Source organism: Lissotriton vulgaris, chromosome 10 (genome assembly GCF_964263255.1).
Source record: "Lissotriton vulgaris chromosome 10, aLisVul1.2, whole genome shotgun sequence".
Taxonomy (NCBI): Eukaryota; Metazoa; Chordata; class Amphibia; order Caudata; family Salamandridae; genus Lissotriton; species Lissotriton vulgaris.
Genome location: NC_141698.1, coordinates 446,842,941 through 446,866,421, shown reverse-complemented (window position 1 = coordinate 446,866,421; position 23,481 = coordinate 446,842,941). Strand labels below are relative to the sequence as shown.

At 45.7% G+C, this 23,481-nt stretch overlaps 1 protein-coding gene across 1 annotated transcript in view; it reads right to left on the bottom strand.

Moving 5' to 3' along the window:
* Nucleotides 1-23,481, bottom strand: part of RNPS1 (RNA binding protein with serine rich domain 1) — a 170,817-nt gene that overhangs the window by 147,192 nt on the left and 144 nt on the right. The gene's annotated exons all lie outside the window — the stretch shown is intronic.

Genomic DNA, 23,481 nt, shown 5'->3' with positions numbered 1-23,481 from the left:
CCATGCATACGAACAATTGATTCTTCCAACTCTCACATTTTGGGGCGCCTCCGGAGAAGCTTCAATAGGTTAAACTACCAACCTGCGGGCACCAATATGTAAATTTCTTAACCTCTATTAATAATTCACAACATTTTCTCCACACGCCCTTAAATATGAGGCTGATACTAACCTCGGGGCCAAGCATGACAGCAGGATCTGTGATTGTTGACATAACTTAAGCGCGCGCTGCAGTCCGCCGCCGGCCTGCGACCAGGAAGTCAGGCAGGCCGGGCGGGACAACCGGAAACAGGAAGCAGGAGGGCGGGAGCATACCCCGCCTCCCACGGAAGAGCCGCGATTGTCTGGAGCACAGGAGCAGGCAGGAGCCTACCCTGCGCCCCGGTGCAGAAGAAGGGAGGAAGAGTCCTGCTGCCGGTGAGAGCCGCTGCACCAAGGAAGCCGGTGAGTGGGGCTTCGCCTTGTTGCTGGGCTGCGAGGGCGGGGGGCATGTGTGTGCGCGGCGGGCCGTGTATGTGTGTGAGCGTGCGTGCGTGTGTGTGTATGTGTCTTGGAGTCTGTGTGTATGCGAGTGTGTGTGTGTGACTGGGGGGGGGGAGGGGCGGGGGCGGGGTTGCCTGTCTGGGTGCCTGCGTGTCTGTGTAAGTGTAAGTGCGTTTGCGCGTGTGTGTGCATGCATGCACGTTAGGCTGACTTGCTGGGAGTATGGGAGGGAAGTGCACGGACGTGCGCGTTCGCGCACCCAAATCTGCCTTCAAAAGCTCGTGACAGTTTCTTGTCCTCATTCCCCCGTGTCCAATATCTATAAGTCTCCGACCCTGGGCGAGACCTAAAAAGGGGATCTGGCTCGGGTCAATGCAGCAATTTTTAACTTTGCCTCTAAAGTGGAGAAGAAACAGACAGGAGGTATGCTACAAGTGTATCAAGCAAAAAGCTTAGCCATAGCGACTTATGGTAGTGAAATCTGGGGTTAAGCTGTTACAGATTACCTCCAGGTAGTAGAAAATGTGTTTTTGAAACTATTACTATGTGTTACGCATGGAAACTCGAATTTAGCGGTCTACGAGGAATTGGGGGTTTCCTACCTAAGTGATACTCTTGCTCAGCGTCCCTTGATTTTCTGGTTAAAGTGACGGTTGAACGAAGATCTAATCCTCACTCATTTTATTTTAAGAGAATGCATGATGTTATGTTATGGGTTTTATAGAGCGCGCAGCTGCTCCAGCAAAGGGGCGTCCCGGCGCTGATCCTAAACAAAACACAACAGACACAGAAAACCGGAATTATTAAGGAAACAGAAAAGTTTTGATGGCCTTCCTAAATTGGTACAGATCATTAATTTCTCGCAAGTTGGAAGGGAGGGCATTCCAGAGCTTGGCTGCCAGATAACGGAAAGAGCGTCCCCCAGCTCTAGCACGATTGAAACGGGGGATTTCAACCAGATTCTGGTTGGCTGAGCGAAGGGCTCGCGTAGGCACATACATCCTTAGGAGGGGTTTTAACATTTTAGGATTAGGAGGTTTTAAGATTTTAAAGGAGATGCATAGCGCTTTAAATTGTATTCGTTGGGCTACTGGGAGCCAGTGTAGCTTACGAATAGTGTTAGAGGTAGAACTAAAGCGGGGCAGGCCTACTACAGCTCTTGCAGCTGCGTTCTGGACGTGCTGGAGGCGAGCCGTTTCTGCTTTATTAGTCCCAAGGAGCAAAGAGGACGCATAGTCCAATCTAGACAATATCATTGACTGAACGATAAGTTGTCTGGTATCAGAGTCAAAAAATTTCAGAATGGTTCTTAAACTCCGTAGACCTAAATAAAGTGGCTCATAACCCCTGTATTAACTATATGAAAAGAGGGTTTGAATGGATTGGGCGGGGCGTTTTATTTTTCAAGAAAGTCATTGCAAGAAAGGATGTAGAATTAACTAAGGCAAAGATGCATTTAACACAAGTTAGACCAGCCCCTGTGTATCTCCAATTGTTGAAGGATGATTGTATTTTTTTTATAGTAGAGTTTTTAAAAGCAACTATGAAATCAAGGCACTGTATGGATATGTAGAGACTGTTTATTTAGATATGCTTTTAGATGAATTATTGTGCAGTTCTGGACTTTTTTCTTTTAAATTGTGTCAATATCTTACAGTTTTTATGTATTGTACGTGTGTAACATTTATGGTTTTTTTAAACAAAAAACGAATAAAGTTTGACGGACTGTGGGGTGCACGCACTTTCTTTGCTCTGCCCGCAGGTTCATTAACCCCAGAGTTACCACACTAGAATTAACCTTTGTCACCTGCAGAGTGAGTAGAAACCTCTGCAGCAGTTGCATTAACTCACGGACCTCTATCTTACTCGTGTCACAACCTGCGAACTGGAAGACGCGCAGAGTGCCAGAGCCCACTGGGCTATCTTAGCAGGATTGGAATCTGCGACCCCCTAACTCATGATTCATTCACCACAAACCATGGTAGAGAAAATCTGCACTTGTGCAAAACCCTGGGAGATGCCTTTGCATCGAATGTTACTGATTTTGCTCACCGAGCAGGTTAGACAGCAAGTGCACCAGGGATGCTCACGGGTTTCGCTGTTTCTGTTGTAACGCAGATACGCATGGTGTGATCCGGTCCCGCTTTCTCCCCCACCCAGGACTGGACCCCCCTAGAAACATAACGGTATCTGGGGTGCCAAGCACAAGCCCTTTCAGCCGCCCTCCTGTGACTCGCAACATTGCCGGAGCGGTAACCATGACTCGAAGCTCCCCGCCCCTCTCTCTATTGCAGGAGCAAACCAGCGGCCGCCGTCGACAGGAAGCACTCCGTTCCGACCCCGGAAGTCCCACCCCTGAGGCAGCGGCAGAACCAGTGAAAACCTAACACAACGCCCAGAACGCCGTCGGAGCATCGTGGCAGGACACTCAGACTGGCGCGACAGACAGAGACGAGGAGAACCCGGAAGAAGACGTATGGTCGGAAGATTGGTGGAGTCCTTTGGAGGTGGCTGAAGAGCGGCCGCGACTCACTGGAGAGTTGCGGCTGACCGTGTGAGTACCCGTAATCCTCTTTGTATATTGTGTACGTATCCCTCTCTTAGGCACCATTCTTGTAGCGACGGCACTGTATAGTTGTATGTAAAGCACCCACACTGTAGAAAGCCCTCCTCCCACTTACGCACGTATCTGGCACACTTTCGCTGTCTTCCTCTCCTTCATCTCAACCCCCTCTTTCCCGATACCTCCCTCCCTCACGCCTCTCGCTCCTTTCCGCACTGCCCGGGTGTCGGTGACTGCAGGCTCACAGAGTCCCCGCCTGGACTAACGGTACCTTGTTCTCTTGTTTGCCCTCCGAGGTTCCTCCCCGACGCCAGATCCAGCACAAGAACCCCAAGAAAGGCACCGGGAGCAAGCCCCGAAAAAGGACTCGGATCCACCCTGGACTTCATTGTTCATTTTTGACCCGCCTGTTCATTGACATTTCTGTTTAATAAACCCCGGCATAGCTCACTATATCCGGCCTCCTTGCCTGATTTTCCAGCCCGCTGCAACCCCTCCATCACACATGGATTCCGCACCCTTTTTAAATGTGAAATAAGTATAAGCTTCTGACACAAGGAGTTAATATCTTTTATAGTTTATGTCTCCAAAACGGTTAAAATCAGTTCTATTTCTTCAACACATCATTCATGACAAGGGTTTAATTGTCGAAAATCTCATTTCGCGCATGCAGATTGATTTGAAAGTACAAAGTGCACTTTGCATGTGTCGCAATGATTTTATAACTAATTTCCTTGATGTTTAAAGTGCTGAAGAGATCTTTTAGTGACGAGGACTGGGGCAAGCTGTGCTGGTTTCAAGGCATCCTTGGGTGTATGTGCAAGGCCACCACGACAATCAATCAAACAAACATTTATAAAGCGCGGACATTCACCCATGAGGGCCTCCAGGCGCTGAACATGATAAGCTTAGAGCCACCTTGGCCTCACGCGGGTCACCGAGATCCACAAGGAGAATCTCATGCTCCCCATCTCTGTGCACGTGATCCCCGATGATGCCTGCGTGGTTCCATTAAGCCTCCTTAATTGAGGGTAGGTCTCAAACTCCTCCATCATTGTGGGGGGAGGGGTGGCTTCAGGGCTGGCCTGGGAGCAGGTTGCCCGTTAGCATATACTAACATGATGGATCCTGCCACACTGAGTGTCGGTGCATGGATTTTTATTCTTTTATATTTTAAGAGGCCTTTGACTCTAACCACTGTTGGGGATCCAGGGCATTCTCGGTGACCATCGCTGCACGCAGGGGATGCCCTTAAGGACAGGCGTTCAATGTGTGTCACCTCCCTGGTGGTGCTGGTTCAACCTCTCCCCCTAGGCCCTCTTTGCCTGTGCTCCCACTGTCCTAGCATAAACATAGGCTTTGAAGTAACTAGTGTAGGGGCTCAATACCATGCAGATAGGAGAATGCCTTCTTTTTGATGCACTTTAAGAGTAATGTGGTATTCCATATTCACACAGGGCAATGCAGCACATTTTGTCGCTCAATGATACGCCCATAGTAGGGCAAATTACCTGAAACAACATTTGCGCAAGGGTTCCAGTTTTTCTATTCGCCTGCTGTATTTTACTTTATTTTAGGGTTGGCTTTAATGGTTCATGAGACAATCTTTTAGAGGATTTAATAGTTAGTATGCTAGATTTGTGACTGGTTCCTGGAGGAGAAGCAAACATTAAAAATGCAATAGATCTTGCCTTCTATGAAGTTAAAGCCATTTGCTTTGCTATACAATACCATTAGCAAAGCAAATGGCTGTAACTTAATCAGGCAAGACCTATTGCATTTTTAGTACTTGTTTGACTTCTGTTCTAGATGTGAATATTTTCTCAGGTCGTGAGAAATGACAATTCCATTCCTCCACTACCTGTCTTCTCATTCAGATTGTTGCGGGAGCCCTTAATCACTTGTATTATTGTGGCCTGGGATAATGGAGTAGTTCTGGTGTGTTTGGGCCCCCAACTCCAGCTCCCCTCTGGGCCCAGTTGAGACTGGGTAGGTTTGGGGAATCTGTCTATTTTCCCTTGGCTGGAGGAGGCCTCAGTCTTGTCTTTCACCATGGTGAGGCCTCTGGTGTGTTCCATGGGTGCCCCCTTTTGTGCGAGCCCTGCCTTCGGTCCAGGTCCTTTGACAGGCTCTTCCACAAGGACCAGGTCCGACGGGGAAGGGGACTGAAACCAGAGATAGATGCGTTGTCCCCCGACTTGTGTAACAGGGAACAACTGTTCCTATGGACCATGTATACAATTTTTGATCATTAATAAGTTCAATGGCATACATTCACGGGAATGGATTGTCAGATAAAGAATCAAAATCATACACACTATGGGTTTTCAAAAGTTCTTTTACTAAGCCTTTACTCTTTGCGTCATAAAGTCAAACAGACAGTGTGCTCAGTGTCCTAAGTGGACTAGAAACTAAACATGCATTGGCATCGCCTTTGGGACCTTGCAAGTACAAAAAAAACTGAAGTGTAAGACTCCACGTTTACATTTACTGCATCCTAAATACGAAGTAAATGTAAACATGAAGTCTTACACTGCATGTTTTTTTTCTTCTTACAAGGTCCCAAAGGCGAGACCTATTGGCTGTGCCAAAGCTCGTTTTGGTAGGCAGGGGGAGATTAAGTGATTTGCCCAGAATCACAGGATGTGTAGTAGACCAGAGGCTCGAATCCAGGTTTCCCAGTGCCAAAGTCAGCAGTCTAGCCGGGATACCAAATCCCTTTTGCATTAAACAAATCATATATTCTGATGGGGACTATTAAACATATTAAACAGATACATGTGAAACGGAATGCATTCTGCCCTTAAACACTGACACGCTTTAAAGAATGAAATAATTTTGGACGCCCGGCTCAGCCAGGTACGGCGCCGGCTACGTCTGCCCACTGGGTTGCACTAGAGGCACGTCGCTGCCAGTCACTTTAATCCCGATCCATATTTTTGGCTGAAGTCAACGGCAGTCTTAAAGGTCATTTCCATTTTAGAAATTAGGGTACCTGTATACTTTCTTGTAGCTAATTTGAGAGGCACTGGCGTTCTCCTGTGCTCCGCTGTGGAGAGAGGAATGCGCCTCAGAAAAAAAAGTCCTTAAAAGAACACACAGCAGACGGAGGGCACACAGCAAAGGGTTTGTAAGACACTACAGCTGATGTGTTTGAGCATGGTCAGGCTTACTCCTCTGGCTTAGTAAAGGTACGGGAGGGAGCCCTGGCTTGCATACTACGGAAGTGTCCAGGGGCGGATAGGCCAGAATTTTTAACCCGGAGAAGAAGCCAATCAATATTGTACAGGATTGAGGCAGAATAAAACTCTGATGTAGATTCCAATCCTTCACGTAGAGGTGTGCAGCGTGAAAAATTGTAGCGCTGCATTGGTTAGAAAAATGTGCAGCGGTGCAAGAGTCAAAAGCCGATAATGTCATTATAACAAGAGGTCTTCACTTTTGAAGCACTGCACTCGGGCTTGTTGCGGCATCCACCTTGCGGGAGCAAGCAGCGGCCATATGTTTGTAATTAACGTGGCTGTGCTGCTGCTCCCTCCCGCAAGGTGGATGCCGCCACAAGCATGAGTGCAGTTCTTCAAAAGTGAAGACCGATGGCTAAAGGCCCTCCTAGATCAGCACATGCGCGCTACATAGGCGAGACCTAAAAAGGGGCGACAATTTGTGACATATAGAAGGGTTCCGTTTGTACAAGACGACCAAAGTTTAGTATAATCAATAAATTTAACAGCCTTCAAAGCACATTAATAGAGGCTGTGAAAGTGGTTTAACATACGTGTCCACCCCAAGGGCATTAAGGGGTCTCATCAGGACCAAACAATGCGGAACACTTGGAATGAGAACAATTGACTGTCAGTGTGATGGGTGCACACCAATAAAAATGGCTTGGTAATGGACATTCAGCACAAACTACTTTAGAGAAGAAGGGCACATCAGAGCGCCCTCTCCCTGCATTGACTGGCTGACTTTTGCAGCAGCATTTTGTGTATTCAGGATACCGGACGCATCTTCAGTAAATCGATAACCTTAGGATAAATAACGGATTAAAGATTGGTATCTTGGAATCAAGCTACCTCGATCAGCCAGTTGGAAGTATACACATGGATTGACATCTCCCTACTCGATGGATATCTGAACCTACTATTGTGCACCAACCAATGAATGAGACTCTGTACCCATACATGATAGGACTGTCAGTCCTCTTCTCCTTCACTTTGGGTGCCCGGCTGGGCCCCTCCACGAGTACCTTTTTCTCAACACATTTTTATTGGTGCGCACCCTTCACACCGACAGTCAATTGTTCTCATTCCATGTGTTCCACATTCCTATAGGTCTCAAATTGACACCACTTCTAGGTCTCGCTGAAGCAATGTGTAAGCATTGTTTTCGGCGAGATTATAGTAAGCTGATTTCAAAACTCTACCCACTGCGGATCGCATACAGTTCATGTGAGAACCAGGCACATGCACAGCAATTCGCTCCCCCTACCCCTCCCACAAGGCAAGACAAGAACATAAAAGCCATTTCCCAGCAGCCACTTCACGCACTCCGCAGGTCATAAACAAGGCCATCTGCTCGTGCCCAGACCCCCTCCCAGCGCTGCTTTTCCTCTGCTCAGCTTCAATTGGTGCCAGACACCGCACCCTTGCTGCCCCGCCAGCTCTTGTTTCATTTGTTAATTGAAGGCTTTCCCCACATGCAGGAGCCCAACCGCATCATCACTCAGCCCAACCGCATCATCACTCAGCCCAACCGCATCATCACTCAGCCCAACCGCATCATCACTCAGCCCAACCGCATCATCACTCAGCCCAACCGCATCATCACTCAGCCCAACCGCATCATCACTCAGCCCAACCACATCATCACTCAGCCCAACCACAACAGCACTGTCCTTGCTTGCTACCAACAAGCATTGTCATAGCCAATAGGACTCGCATTAGGAAAGTGTAAGCTATTGGCTTTGTGAACAACGATGCTATTCATTTATATATTTTCAAAGCCAACACATATTAAAACAAGCATTTGCAATGCAATAGGTCTCGCATTATTTAAGTTTGAGCTATTAGCATTGTAAATGGCAATTGTTTTTTGCTTTGTGCTATAGTTATTTTTTTACATAAAAAGCTATATATAAAATATGTTTTATTAAAGTTATTTATGCAGTATCTAAATTTTGTTTGCATAAAAGAGTACAATAATATCTTAGTAAAAAAGTCAAATATTTTAATGGTAATTCACCAAATGTTCATTTATGTGTTGGTTTTGAAAATAGCTAAATTAATAGCTTTGTCATTTACAATGCCAATAGTTATAACTTTCGCAAATGTGACACCTATAGCATTTGTAATGCAACATTTGTATTTACGTGACTTAGATGTATTGATATTACAAATAACAATGGCTTTTAATTTTTTTTAATACTTAATAAAAGTGATTGTAATTTATAATGGCAATAGCTTAAACTTTTGTAAATAACTTTTGTGAAGATTATGTTCAGTGTATTTTATTGTAACGAAATCCAAGAACAGAAGTGAAATATTAACATCTTTTTGTGACATTTGTAATAAAGCTTGAAACATTGAGAGAACATATTTGTGCTGTGGTGGTGCTGAGTGATGCTGTGGTGCTGCTGAATGGGGCTGTGGTGGTGCTGAATGGGGCTGTGGTGATGCTGAGTGATGCTGTGGTGGTGCTGAGTGGTGCTATGGTGGTGCTGTGGTGGTGCTGTGGTGGTGCTGAGTGATGCTGTGGTGGTGCTGAGTGGTGCTGTGGTGGTTCTGAGTGGTGCTGTGGTGGTTCTGAGTGATAATGTGGTGGTGCTGAGTGACTGTACTCACTGTCACTCTGCACTCACTGTCACTCTGCACTCACTGTCACTCTGCACGCACTCTGCACTCACTGTCACTCTGCACGCACTCTGCACTCACTGTCACTGCACGCACTCTGCACTCACTGTCACTCTGCACTCACTGTCACTCTGCACGCACTCTGCACTCTGCACGCACTCTGCACTCACTGTTTATGCACGCACTCTGCACTCACTGTCACTCTGCACTCACTGTCACTCTGCACTCACTGTCACTCTGCACTCACTGTCACTCTGCACTCACTGTCACTCTGCACTCACTGTCACTCCGCACTCACTGTCACTCCGCACTCACTGTCACTCTGCACTCACTCTGCACTCACTCTGCACTCACTGTCACTCTGCACTCACTGTCACTCTGCACTCACTGTCACTCCGCACTCACTGTCACTCCGCACTCACTGTCACTCTGCACTCACTCTGCACTCACTGTCACTCTGCACGCACTCTGCACTCACTGTCACTCTGCACGCACTCTGCACTCACTGTCACTCTGCACACACTCTGCACTCACTGTCACTCTGCACGCACTCTGCACTCACTGTCACTCTGCACTCACTGTCACTCTGCACGCACTGTCACTCTGCACGCACTGTCACTCCGCACTCACTGTCACTCTGCACGCACTCTGCACTAACTGTCACTCTGCACGCACTGTCACTCCGCACTCACTGTCACTCTGCACGCACTCTGCACTCACTGTCACTCTGCACGCACTCTGCACTCACTGTCACTCTGCACTCACTGTCACTCTGCACTCACTGTCACTCTGCACTCACTGTCACTCTGCACGCACTGTCACTCTGCACTCACTGTCACTCTGCACTCACTGTCACTCTGCACGCACTCTGCACTCACTGTCACTCTGCACGCACTCTGCACTCACTGTCACTCTGCACGCACTCTGCACTCACTGTCACTCTGCACGCACTCTGCACTCACTGTTTCTGCACGCACTCTGCACTCACTGTCACTCTGCACTCACTGTCACTCTGCACTCACTGTCACTCTGCACTCACCCTGCACTCACTGTCACTCTGCACGCACCCTGCACTCACTGTCACTCTGCACGCACTCTGCACTCACTGTTTCTGCACGCACTCTGCACTCACTGTCACTCTGCACTCACTGTCACTCTGCACTCACTGTCACTCTGCACTCACTGTCACTCTGCACTCACTGTCACTGCACTCACTCTGCACTCACTGTCACTCTGCACTCACTCTGCATTCACTGTCACTCTGCACGCACTCTGCACTCACCCTGCACTCACTGTCACTCTGCACGCACTCTGCACTCACTGTCACTCTGCACGCACTCTGCACTCACTGTTTCTGAACGCACTCTGCACTCACTGTCACTCTGCACTCACTGTCACTCTGCACTCACTGTCACTCTGCACTCACTGTCACTCTGCACTCACTGTCACTCTGCACGCACTCTGCACTCTGCACTCTGCACACACTCTGCACTCACTGTTTCTGCACGCACTCTGCACTCACTGTCACTCTGCACTCACTGTCACTCTGCACTCACTGTCACTCTGCACTCACTGTCACTCCGCACTCACTGTCACTCCGCACTCACTGTCACTCTGCACTCACTCTGCACTCACTCTGCACTCACTGTTACTCTGCACGCACTCTGCACTCACTGTCACTCTGCACGCACTCTGCACTCACACATGCAACAGTAATGTAAAGCTCTCAATGGACCTTAATCGGAGCGCGTTTCTGATTTAAAAGGCTGGCATGAAATAAATTAAGCGCATGTAAATTAGAAAGGAAAAAAAAACGAAAAAGCTATTAATATTGGGATAGAGTTTACGACATGCAGAAACCACACAGATTAAAGATGCAATCTGGCTGGGGACAAATGCCCACAGGCAAGACAGCAAACTAGAGAGCGCTAGAGTAAGAGTCTTCAAGGAACAAGAGCGGACGCACCGTAATCTCTTGGTGCTCACAGCTGCTTGGAAACTGTAATCAACGAACACGGGGAAATTCTCCGCATCACTGCCTGTAATTCTCTCCCAGCCTTCCACCAGCCCATCCTCTATGCACGTATGCTCATGTTACGCTTAATAAAATATTGACCTTCTATTCAATAAAAAGTGGTGCTATGTCCTTTATACAGCCACTCCATGTAGGCTCTGCGTCCCCACGCTCCAAGAGAAGCAAGGCACAAAATGTGCACTGCATTCAGAAATAATTTTTTTTTAAACATGCCCTAGCTGCGTAGTTGAGGTTCATTTCCGTCATAATGAAAACAAAAAACCCAACATGAAGATAAATCCTTCAGAAAGAATAACCTTAGCAATTGTGTGCAAATGGTGTGTGATAATTAATAGGAAATGTAATATAATATTAGGAGTGTGCGATATTTGCGTAAATTCTTTTGCAAAAAATACATGGAATTCTTCAATAAGTACACGAAATAACAAAAAAACATCGGTCCAGCATTTGGCAGCTGTTTTGCCATGTACATCCTCGCATTCATTCTTGGATACAAGGACATATTTTGCACTAAGAAAAAGTCGCAAAATCACGCGTGCACGAACAGCATCTGCACACGTTCTCTTTGCAAACCTTGTTTCCTGTGTTTATGCCATGGGATATTGACCCGAACAGAAGCTTCTTTACTTGATCTGGTCACGGTGTAATCACGTAATTGCCATGATTTCATCACAAATGTAAAGCAAATGCCAGAAATTAACTGAGATTACACTGTGTAACAGAAATTTCACCAGGACATACATAAAACCACAGAATTAGCGATAGCATCATAAGCGTGTCCTTTCACTGCAATTGCTTAATCCTCTGCATGTACACGGAAATCATTTGTCAAATATCAGGAAATGTAATCAAATAATGGAACAAAACAATTAAATGGAAAGGATAGCAAGGGTTATGAAAACATGTTCTTTGCTCACATAGATTGATTATGCACTCAGCTGTCTGTTGTACGTGCACCACAATATGCTTACAACGTGTGCAGTCTCCGAAGCTGTACGTCGTTACCGAAAGCACAGTGACAGTCCAGTATGCAAATAAACACAGTGCTAGGTGCTTGTGTGCTGACAAAATGGCCGTCTCTTCATCGCGGGCGCACTCTGGAAGTCAGGCAGCCTTTGTTTGGACGTGGGCGGGGCTCGTCAAAGAAACAGGAAGTAACTGCCGAGGAGGACGTCCGAAACATGCAGGCTTCACGCTGAAGTCCCGGGGCGCTTCAGAGAGACCGGGCGAAAGAGCGAGGGCAGACTGCATGGTAACAGAGGCAACACGGGGCTCCCGAGTGGTGAGGAGACCCCTGCGGCGTGCCAAAAGACGGCCCAGGAACCTGCACACCGAGCCGGTAAGTGAGAGCTTGCAGGCGGGGCGGGGCGGGGGGATTGTCTGTGCGTGTACTCTCGTGTGTGGGCGGCGGCGGCTGGGGGGGCGGGGGCGGCGGCGGCTGGGGGGCGGCGGCGGCGGCGGGCGGGGGGGGGGGCCGCCTGGGGAGGTGTAGTGTGTGTCTGTATGTGTGCGCTAGTGTCTGCCTGCGTGTGCATGTGTTGTGAACAGCCTGCTCTGTGTGTGTGTGTGTAGGTGCGGCGGCGGCGGCGAAGGGGGGGGGAGGGAGGAGGTGTGGCTGTGACTGTGATGTGCGCGGCTGTGATGTGCGCATGCGTGAATGTTGACGCGCGTGCACGCAGCTCAATCCACGCTCGTCACAGTTTTGTGTCCCTCATTCCCCGGTGTCAGGCAGCTATAAGTCTCCGACCCTGGACGCATCCTTCGGATGCGAATTCCAGGGCGAGACCTAAAAATGTGTCATTTACAATACCAATAGCTCACACTTTCCTAATGCGAGACCTATTGCATTGCAAATGCTTGTTTAGGATTGTAATTCACTTAGGACACTAAGCACACGGTCTTTTTGACACAAAGAGTAAAGGCTTAGTAAAAGACCTTTTGGAAACCTAGGGTGTGTATGATTTTGATGCTCTGACAATCCATCCCCATGAATATATGCAATTGAGCTTTTTAATTATCAAATATATACATAGTCGACAGAAACTGTTGTTCCCCGTTGCACAATTGAAACCCTGGTTCCTTGCGAGTACAGTTACCCTTGTCTTTGATACATATTGTACCCAGACTCGGGCACAGTACGCCACCAAGGCACCTCAGGCACTCGACACCACAACCTCTCCAGTCAGGCGGCCTTGTTGTGTTACTGTCTTCCAGAATCATTCACGTACAACTACGGTCCCCGCTGTTCCAGCCTTCCTAACTTGCTAGCCGACTTACCAGGGCAGCGTGGGAAGATGGCTCATTCTTTTGAACCCAGGGCGCCGAGACTGTCTCTTCTGCAGACCGCAGCTATGTTCTAGCATCCCTCAGAAGATGGCTTTCTGTGTCTTCTGTATAGGCCATGGCCAAAAACAAGCAGGCCTGCTGGCTGTCTCCACTGGACCTGCTCTCTTAGGCGGCCCGGGCCTTGGCAGCTATGATTTCTTGTCACCTATTTGGTGGGTGCGCTTCGGTTTGGGCTGCACCCGATAGCACCCGGAGACTGCCCCAGAAGCATCACAAGGGGCTTTCCAATCCCTCTTTCGTAGCAGCAATGCAAGCAGTCCTGGCTGCCAAGCCACAGGCCTGCTGGCCCTTTATTTTTCCTCAACAGAGAATTAACAGTTGTACAAGCAGTTTAACCACATGGCTGCTGGGCGTTTCCCCCCCCCTGTGCTGGAAAATGCCATTTTAGTGGCACCATGACGAGCTCAGCTCGTCATCAGCACACGACACCCGTGGGTGATGACGAGCTGAGCTCGTCATCAGCATCGAAAGGGTTAACATCTTTACTTCTCAGCAGTTTTTTTTTTTTAATACCCTCCTGGAAATTTTGTGCCATGTTATCCTGTTATATCATATTGATCTTCTCTAGTAAAATGCCCTTCTTCCAGATCCACTGTGTTCTTCAATCTAATTTGGTCACTTCATCACAGTTTGCCAATTTCTAATAGAAATGAATTCATAAAAGTTCAGATCAAGTTAATACCCCAATCTATTACACAAAAGCACAAACTGTAAACTTCTAAACTGCACCTCAATCTCTGACAAAAACAGCTGATTTTGGTCAGCCGAGCTACGGCAGAAACATGTTCCTGATCAACAAATTATTGTGTCAGCTCAGCTTTTGAATGCCTTGTTCATCACAAGGCCAACCAGATTTTAATATGATCATGTGATGCTATGTTGGCACACAAATTCCACAACAAACATGGCTGCCCACTATTACATCTTACTTCCATCAACCTGTACCCAGGACAATAAATTAAACGCTGCCAGATGGATCTCACAACAACTGATACATATTTGTTTGCGAGGTAACTGACCTTGTTCTATCACCCCTATAAAATAGCAGCTATGCTTCTGTTTATTCTATGTTTTTTAAACACTAAAATGTAATATATTTTTTTCCTACAAACAGATACATTGCTATTTTTATTTAAATCATGATGTACACACTTGAATCCGCAAATTGGGTTACCCATCCTTTCCAATAACGTAAATTCATACAACAAATCATGGTCTTAAACTAAACGTAATAATAATATAAAAAGTAAAAGAACTTATCTGCTCAGAAGCAGCAAACAAAAGAGCAAAAAGATGGAGCCTAGAAGATAAGAGACTGCAAAGTTTTATTTTTAATAGGAGTTCAGTTAGTGTTCTATTACTTGGAACTTTGAAGCATTTGCTGCTTGCGTTCTTGCTATAAAATCTATAATTAACAAATCCAGCCAGCTAGCAACCTATCTCGAATAGCCCAGAATTAGGAAAACAGATCAAAAGAATGGTGTTCATGTGTAACATCTTGGAAGACTACCTACTCTCATACCAACAAACTCTCTGCCCAGAAGTACTAAATGTCCTCTTGCCCAGAAGTACTAAATGTCCTCAGATGTCTACCTGAAGATCACCGAGGATTCCCTCATGGTGAGACAAGAGAAACTTAGCACAAAAGGAAGCGTCGTTGACTGGAACTCCTCTTATATCTCAAACATCTCCAGCATCATTTGGCTGCCCCATTCACATCAATACCTTTAACTCCTTCCATGCTCATGACGAACCCCAGCCGCCATGCACTACGGTGCTCGTGTGCTGATGACGGCTGGGGTTCGTCACGGCCCGCCCCTGTTCGTGCTGTTTACAGCACACCAGGGGAATCGCGGCCGCATCGAAGGGGTTAAGCACCAAAGCTGATGCACTGGAAAGAAGGCTCAACACGTTACTCCAGATCATATAGGATAGAACACCTGAGGGATCTTGACATTTCAGCACTAGTCCACTGACAATCATTAACCACGGAAGGCTCAGGATTCACCCCACTTGCCTCAAAAATATGTAATCGTACGCAGACTGGAAGAGCTAAAATATGTAAACATCTAGCCCTAGAAACTCACCACTCTATTGTGACATCAACAAAAGTTAAAAAAATATATACGTGAGTTATGTTCAAGTCACAAGAAACAACATTTACATCATGCAAACTCTACAATGTATCTTCCAGCAGCTTGGTTTCCCCAGAAGTCCTGGGTCAAGATATTTCCCATCCTTGCTACTCACACCCTCACTACCTGGGGGCCAATTCTTTGTCCTCGGAACTACAAAAATGTAGAACCTGCCAGCAAGAAAACGACTACACCTTTGCTGATGTAACTAGATCTCACCTGCCTTCCAAGCAATTTACAGGTTTCTCATTTCTAGAAGCTCAGCCTTCAGAACTCTCTGCATCTCCCATAGGGCATCAACTGCAGAGCCCATGATTCTTCCAAATAAAGCTGCAAACAATCACAAAAGAGAATCTTCCAATTTAGAGTGGCGCCTTCTTGTCCATACAAGCTACATAATTGCTGCTTTTGTTCCTGGCAAATATAGACAACACCCAAAAACAATAAGAACTTAGGAAGACAGTGAATACTTTACACTTGCTAACATATTATAACAACAAAGAGGCAGAGTAATTGCCGGCCTCAGGGGGAGATATCTCTTCAGGGTCATACGCAATTGAACGTGGAACAAATCACTGAGGATTGTAGGCACAACCACATACACAGCCAACTCCCTCTCTTACTAGTAGATGGATCTTCATCTCACAAGTATGGCTTTAATGGGGTAAAATGCCACAAAGTGCAATGTGTGAGAGGTTTCAGCCAAGTCGTGCTTTAATGCATCCAAGCTAGTTTCACGAAACAAAATCGAGCAAAGGCGCAAATTTAAGTTTAAAAAGACATTCATGTCTGTTACATAGCGGAATCATTTGAGGTACAAAAAGGTGAAAAAATGTGTTGGATTTGTTCTTAAACTGTCTGGTGAAAAGTCAAAAAGTAGATAGTTTTTCGCCTGATCACATTTACCTTAGTTTATTCAGCTTTTTCGTAAAATAACTTGCATGCCCTTTAATCCTGCAATGAACACCCACTAATTTTGCAATGACTACCATTATTCGGATATTCCAGTGCCAACAGCATGATAAAAAAAATGTCCCCCCCCCGATGCTTTATCTTAAATTTGCCAATATTAACCACAGTTCTCATCCTTGGGGATTGTCCCAGGTATGGGATGCAGTGGGTCAGGATTCAGAGTGGCTGCAACATTAGAACATTAACATCATAACATCCTGACCCCTCAAATGCCTTAATCGCTTTACATTGTAAGGCAACGTATAAACACAGAGAATAGTCAACAAAACCGTAGTAGTTAAGACAGCAGGAGAGGGGTTTGCCACCCTGTCATTAGCAGAATAATCAACCACATCTCGACTGGATCACCTTCAATCAGCACATAGGTTTTCCTTTATCGCCATGTTCCTCAATCTGCCTAAAAGCCACCATCTTGATATGTTCGGATGAGATATCATGGAGGTCTCATGTCCGATTTCGCAGTCAAGGCAATCAGTGCCACGTCTCAATCCGTTGTGGAGCCTGACCCTCCCATACTACTGTGTTGTGCTGTTACAGCTGAAAACTCAGCTTTGCTCCACTTATCATTGCCTTTCAGTCAATTCATGAGATTTGTTGCTCCCCTGGCCTTCCAACCCACTGCAATTTTTTGATTTGCAAGCATCAAACGCAAGTCAGTAAATCTGCATATTTGTTTCGACCATTTAGTCCTATGTTGACATCCTAATAGGCAGACGGGGTGCGGCTCAAGGCACAGCCTCAGGCTGGTTACTTCTCAGATCAGTTCAGCAACACTCTCCCAGAAAGTTCGGATCCCCGCACATTCCCACACTATGTGAAGAAATCAGCTCACTGGGAACCACAACTAGGGAAGATATCAGTGGCACCAGGATATATCTGCACTATTTTAGCCGGGGGGATGAAACACGATTGGTACATGTAGTGAAGTTGGGTGAATTTAAATCTAGGATCTGAACACTTTTTTGTAATCGATGTACCCCATTTCGATCCACAAATTCCTTGCCTGCAACCCTAGAATGGCCGAGTAGGAGGCATGGACTATGTCCAAGTATAGCATCATGAACATGTGGCGGACACACTTGCCTGTCAATAGCTTAGTTACTAGTTCAGCCCTAGGCAGTTTGATGTTCTCCTCACCCAAAGCCAGGCGAGCAGCTCTCACTAGGGCATTTTAAGTTTTAAACTGTCCCACAAATATACCATACCACAAAGTAATCAAGTGAGAAAAGCTTTACCCCAAGCTACAAGTCACTCACTGTTGTAATGCCAGCCTCTGTCCAGGATTTCCTATTAAGGGCTCTGGCCACCTCCCCAAACCTCGGAAAACACCATAAAGGCAACTCAGGTGCATATAGGGTGTGCGTTTTAAATTTGAGGTATGACTGGCAGCAGCATCGTACTGTGTCAAAATCTTTGCAACAGCGTCTCACAAGAGCGGTTCCACTATCTCAGATAGCAGAAATAAACAGGGTTGTCCCAATTTACTACGGGCCCAGTATTTCTACAACCAGCTCCAGTTCCTGCATTATACTCAGAAGGTTCCAAAAAGCTTCACTGTGCAAATATGGACATTTAAAATAGCAATGTGGCTACTCCAATCATTCAACTTTAAGGAAGGATGAGGCATCTAGGGACAAGCATACAAACACTGCTGTTCCCATTAACTTGTTAGCAATTGACTTTCACTATAGCTTCTTACTGAATGTTAAACTAATGTCTAGCCTGCATCAGACTGCAATCCCCAGTTTTATTTAGTACTGGTAAGTTCTGATACCCAAAAGGGACACTTGTCAATTTTGCATATGGATATAAGCAGCATAGTAAATACCCCTCATTATATCATTCACTGGGATTATATTTTGAACTGGCCATGCCAGTGGCAATGTTTCCGGCTCCATGCTCGATCCAATGATGAGATTTGCTCTTCCAGAAGCACATTTCACCATACTATATTTTTATATGGGTTAAATAAGGTGCGCTGCTCTTCCATCCCCTGGTGAGGGGTTCATCAGACTTCTGAAACCTCTTTTCACTTTGCCGTTTCTGTGCACATGTCTGGGCTCACTCTCATAGCCTTGGGTCTGGCACGGACAGGTTTTTCAGAAGCAATTCCAGGCCTTTACTGTGATGGCCATATGATAGACAGATTTCACCTCTTCGTTCTGTGTGAGTATCACCCCTTACTTTGCTCAGTGTTTTTAGTTTTAACAGAGGTGCTTCACGAGACCACTGTGGTGGCAGCTTCTCACAATTGCCCTAATAGCAGATATACCGGATGAATTAATATAAAATGTCTACAGACAGCACCTGCCAGTATACATTCAACATAAGCCACTGTCCTTAGAATCTAACACAAGACCCACTCTGTCGCACCAATATAAATCATGGACTCAATATAAATAGAAAAAAATCCATTTATATGACATACACTTAAGCAAAATGAAGAGAACTATTTGAGTATGTGCTAGAATGTTATCTTCCTCATTCACTACAAGTACTTCCTATAATAAAAAAAAAATCCACATAAAGTATGATTTCAACAGCACCTTTTATCAAAATGCCCTCTCTGCAAACAACCATAGAATAACTTCTTTGAGAACTAAACCTGGAGCATGACTCAATAACACCATGATTACCTCTCCGCTACTCACACCTTTACAGTGTGTACCATTTTTAGGTCGAGCCTATAGCAGCAGCGTGCATATGCTGCTCACTTTGCGAGGCGTGCAGTATTCAGTATGGAGTGGAAACTCCACAAACTCTCCGCCCATCTTTTTCATTGGCTTATGTCTTTGTTGTTCCTAAATGCTGCCTTCCGATTTGTTTTAGGCTTATTAGTCCCTCCTTATGACGACCATGTCGTCATTTGTATCCTTCCATGGCTACTGGCTCCTTTATTTCGAATGTTGCACAGTATGTTTTATTTAGCACCATTTCCCCCTCCCGCATCCCATTTGCAATGCAATAGGTCTTGCGTAAATGAGAGCCCTATTGCATTGCAAATGCTCGTTCCCAGCTTACTTTCTGTGACTACTACTACCACCATGTTCTGTCATTTCCAATTGCAAACCAAAACGTGGTAGTCAGACAGCAAAGAAATAGCCCCTGCTCTCTTCAGCCTACCCCTAGTAACTTGGGGTATTGATTATCTAGAAGTGTCTTCATTCAGTTCCAGCAATTGGCAGCAGGGCACCTTACCGGACTTCCAGAGTCTTTGCAAGTACCCCAGAATCTCCCCAAAACCAGAAGGTGCCGCATAAACAGACAACACTCTGCATAACAGTACAGAACCTACCTCAAAAGGAATACATAAGAGTACACAGCCTACCTCCAAAGAAACCAGCATTTTTTAAATGACTCGCAGACCTGTATACACAATATTTGTTAAATACATATAAGTAGACAATAAGTAGACAAGAAAAGCAGAAGTCACCAGCAAAGTAAACTCTGCATCCATGGTAAATGTCCATAAAACAACATGATATGGAAAATCAGAGGTGGCAAGCCTAATAGATCCCCTACGATTATGACTAAAAAATAAAGGCACTGAAGTTGTGGATTTTTTTTTTTTAAAGAATACGAGGATAACTCAACTACATAAAACCACGTAGCAATGGCAGAGACTTTTGTGAACTCAAAATGTAATAAAAAGTGGACGAGGTAATTGAGCCTAGGAAAACAAGTAAATACACGGCCTTCAAGTTGCCCAAAAACAAAACTGGGCTGTCATTTAGGAACCTAGGGCATTTTCGAAGGTGTAATCTAGGTCAAATTAACTAGGGAGACCAGAGTACCACGTGAAAATGATTTGTGATACAGACCCTTCAGTATTTCGGGATTCACAAAAAAAATAGTGAAATCAGTTGAGTAGCGTGATATGTACTATTTTGGCCACAAAAATGGTCTCGCAGCAGGCATAAAAAAAGTGGTGGCTTCTTATCAGCTGTACATAAACACATCACTAAGTGTCTCCGTACAGCCTTAAAATAGAATAGCAGCCGGGGCTCATTTCCTTCCTTGCACTTAGGGCCAATGATGTAAACTGGCTAGGCTACGGCACCCCCCAGAAGAGCACTAGCTGTGTGGAACCAAATCAAAGAAATAGAGTGCGACCACGCTCAGCATCTCACCGAATGATGGCCCATCATTTTTTTCAAAACTGGTAAAACAAAATAGGGAAAATCAAGGAAATCTGATATTTTTTTCCCCCTCATGAAATATGAATTGAAACTGAAATATAAGAGGGAATCACTCTAAAAGTATTTTAGAATAGGGAAACATCCACTTTTTTTGGGAGGGGTCTCGCCCACAGACCCTCCAACATTTTGCAATTCACGAGAAGAAAAAAACATCGAGAAATCAGCAGACTAGGGCAATGGCCTTGATATTCACTATTTCGGACACCAAAAAGTTCTCCCGGCAGGCATGAGGTTAAGATTGGAGCTGTGCTTCCCTAGAACTGCAGTACAAAAGCATCTGAGCATTTGAATCAAACACTCACACCCAGTCAAAAGATCTGGGTTTAATCCATCACAGTTCTTTAGCCCTCTCTGCCACCCCGGTTCAGACATGTGAGGAAAATTAAATTTTGGCCATGTTGTGTTCCCTAGCGCGTACCCCACCGACTCCATGTACCAGCTTAAAGTGCATGTAACTTCCCTCCTGTGCCAGCTATGAAGACGCAAATACATTTGCGTCCACCGTTAACTTGTCCTCTTTCAGATCCACCATGAATGGATTATGTAGTCCGTTCCTAAGTATGCTATGCCACCGTCTCTTTGTAGTACACTTTTCATGTACTCCCGCTCTAGCAAGAGTAGGCCCTGAATTCCTGCCATCTGAACCTCTTTTGTGGCTCCTGACTCTGCCCAGGCTACCTCTGTACCCGTGAACTCTGTCCTACTTTCAGCGCGGCCCCTCGCGCTCAGCTCAGCCTGCTTTCTGCCAAGACTGACTATAACCTTCGAGTTATCTGTTCCGCTCCCCGAGAATACATTCCTGCCTACTAGATCCTGTAAACATCCTCCCCAGCTGCAGAGCCAAAAGGCCGACCTGTCTTAATGCAAGTAATTCATAGCCTCTGTTGCCATGCTTCCATGGAAGGCCCCGTGCCCCACGCTTCACATGTAGACACTTAGGCGCTTATACACGCATCCACAGTTAGCATAGAATAGCTTCTGCCCTAGAGACCTTTCCGCACAGATAGTATAGTTCCTAAACACTAGATATCAGATATGATAGAAGTACAAGTTGATCTGACAGGCCAGACTTCTGTCTCTTTCCGTCAGTGTAAATGTCAAGTCCCCTGCACCCCGTCAATCACACGTCATGCAGCTGCGCGCGCATCCAAGCTTCCGATTACTGCTGACATTGCAACATTCTGTTAGCACCACCCCTTGGTGCCACCCACTTTCGTCACCTATCAGTGACGTTTCTAGCACACACCTCTGGTTCACGCCTAGTTTACGCCTCTTGATGATGTACTAGTATCACGTGTATAATGTTATCTTGTCTTCTCTCAGCTGTTACGCCTCTTACATTGATTCCTATGGTATAAATCAAGTATATAAGCTATGTACTGTCAATAAACGAGAGCGCTCTATCCCTTCTGACACCCCTGTGGTGGTCAGAACATGATATCCTGATTCCTTTATAAGGAATAAAACCCTTAGAAACTCTAACACCACGGACTCTGTCTTTTTTCATTCCGATTGAGTTATTATTGATTAAGTACTTACCTGCATAGAAATTAAGAGAGTAAATTAATTATTTACGTCACATGGCTATATGCAAATCAGTCTGACCCTGTGCCTCATGGGAACAGTCCAGCCCGAACTGCCAAGCCATGTCTTCCCTGGACCGGAAACAAGCTTCCGAGGACCTGTTTCTGGCATTCCAGACGCCTTCAGCCCGGCTTGCTTGAATCCAGTGGCAAAGTGAGCCACCCCTTCACCACCCCCTTTTGTATCCCTAGAACTGCAGCACTTTAAACATGTCTATTTCAAAATGGAATACTCTGCTAAAACAGTTTGTTGGTTTAAGGCAGAAAATGAATGATTATGAGCAAAATAAAGTGCCACAAAAATGCCACTAAATTTCCATATTTGTGTCGCAAAATTTGCTAATCCATGCTGCAATGTCTTAGGGGGGAGCTGGTAATAGTAACATCTTGGTGACAAGAAGTAATCTGATAATTGTACGAGAAGCCCAGGAACCATAAAAACAATGACGATTAGAGGGAACAAAAGAAACAGTGTCTAGAGGACATATATATATATATATATATAAAAATAAATAAACAAACAGGGAAAAAATGAGAATGCTGTTCACAATTGGTCTATAAAACTGTCAACTCTAAACAAAATTAACAGTTAGAACATTGGAGCTGTACTCAGTTATCCAATTTGGAATAATGGCTAACATAAATGAGGCATTCCGAACTTCCAAAAACTGTATTCAGCCAGTGTGATAACCTCTACCACATTCTCCAATTTTAACACCTAATCCCAGCCAGGGCTAGAGTGATAACATTGTTTTACAGTGCCCCACTGTCACTGTTTTCGTTCACTAAAAACACAACTCTGTATGGTGTCTCTGCTTCCTAGTAGTATAATAAACGTCTCCCTTCGTCAGCGATTGAGTCACTCCGAAGACAACTTTAAGCCCGGCAGGTGAGCCAGTGCCCCCAGTTTGAACTCATCTGGACCAGGTATAGGCATTTCTGTGCAACCACTGGACGCCAACGATCAACGGTAGAACGCCCCCAAAAAATGCACAACACATTGAAACTCATAGGATAGCGCGAGCAGGAAGGATTACAAATCCGAGGGGCATTGGGTCCACAAATGTTAAAGCCCTAAGAACAACTGCACCGATAGAAAAGTAATGGGTGCTGCTCAGTGCCAATCCGTCTCAATCACTTCAGTCCTGATTACAAGTAGCCCGAAAGAACGTAAACACTGACACCCTGTATGGATTCTAGGAAAGCCTGAAGGAGGGGTCCCCCGTGCATTTTCTACGACATCATTACTTTAATTCAGTGCTTCTGCTCTAGCGGATGGCAGCGGATTAAATCGCCCTAGCCTATTCCATCACTTA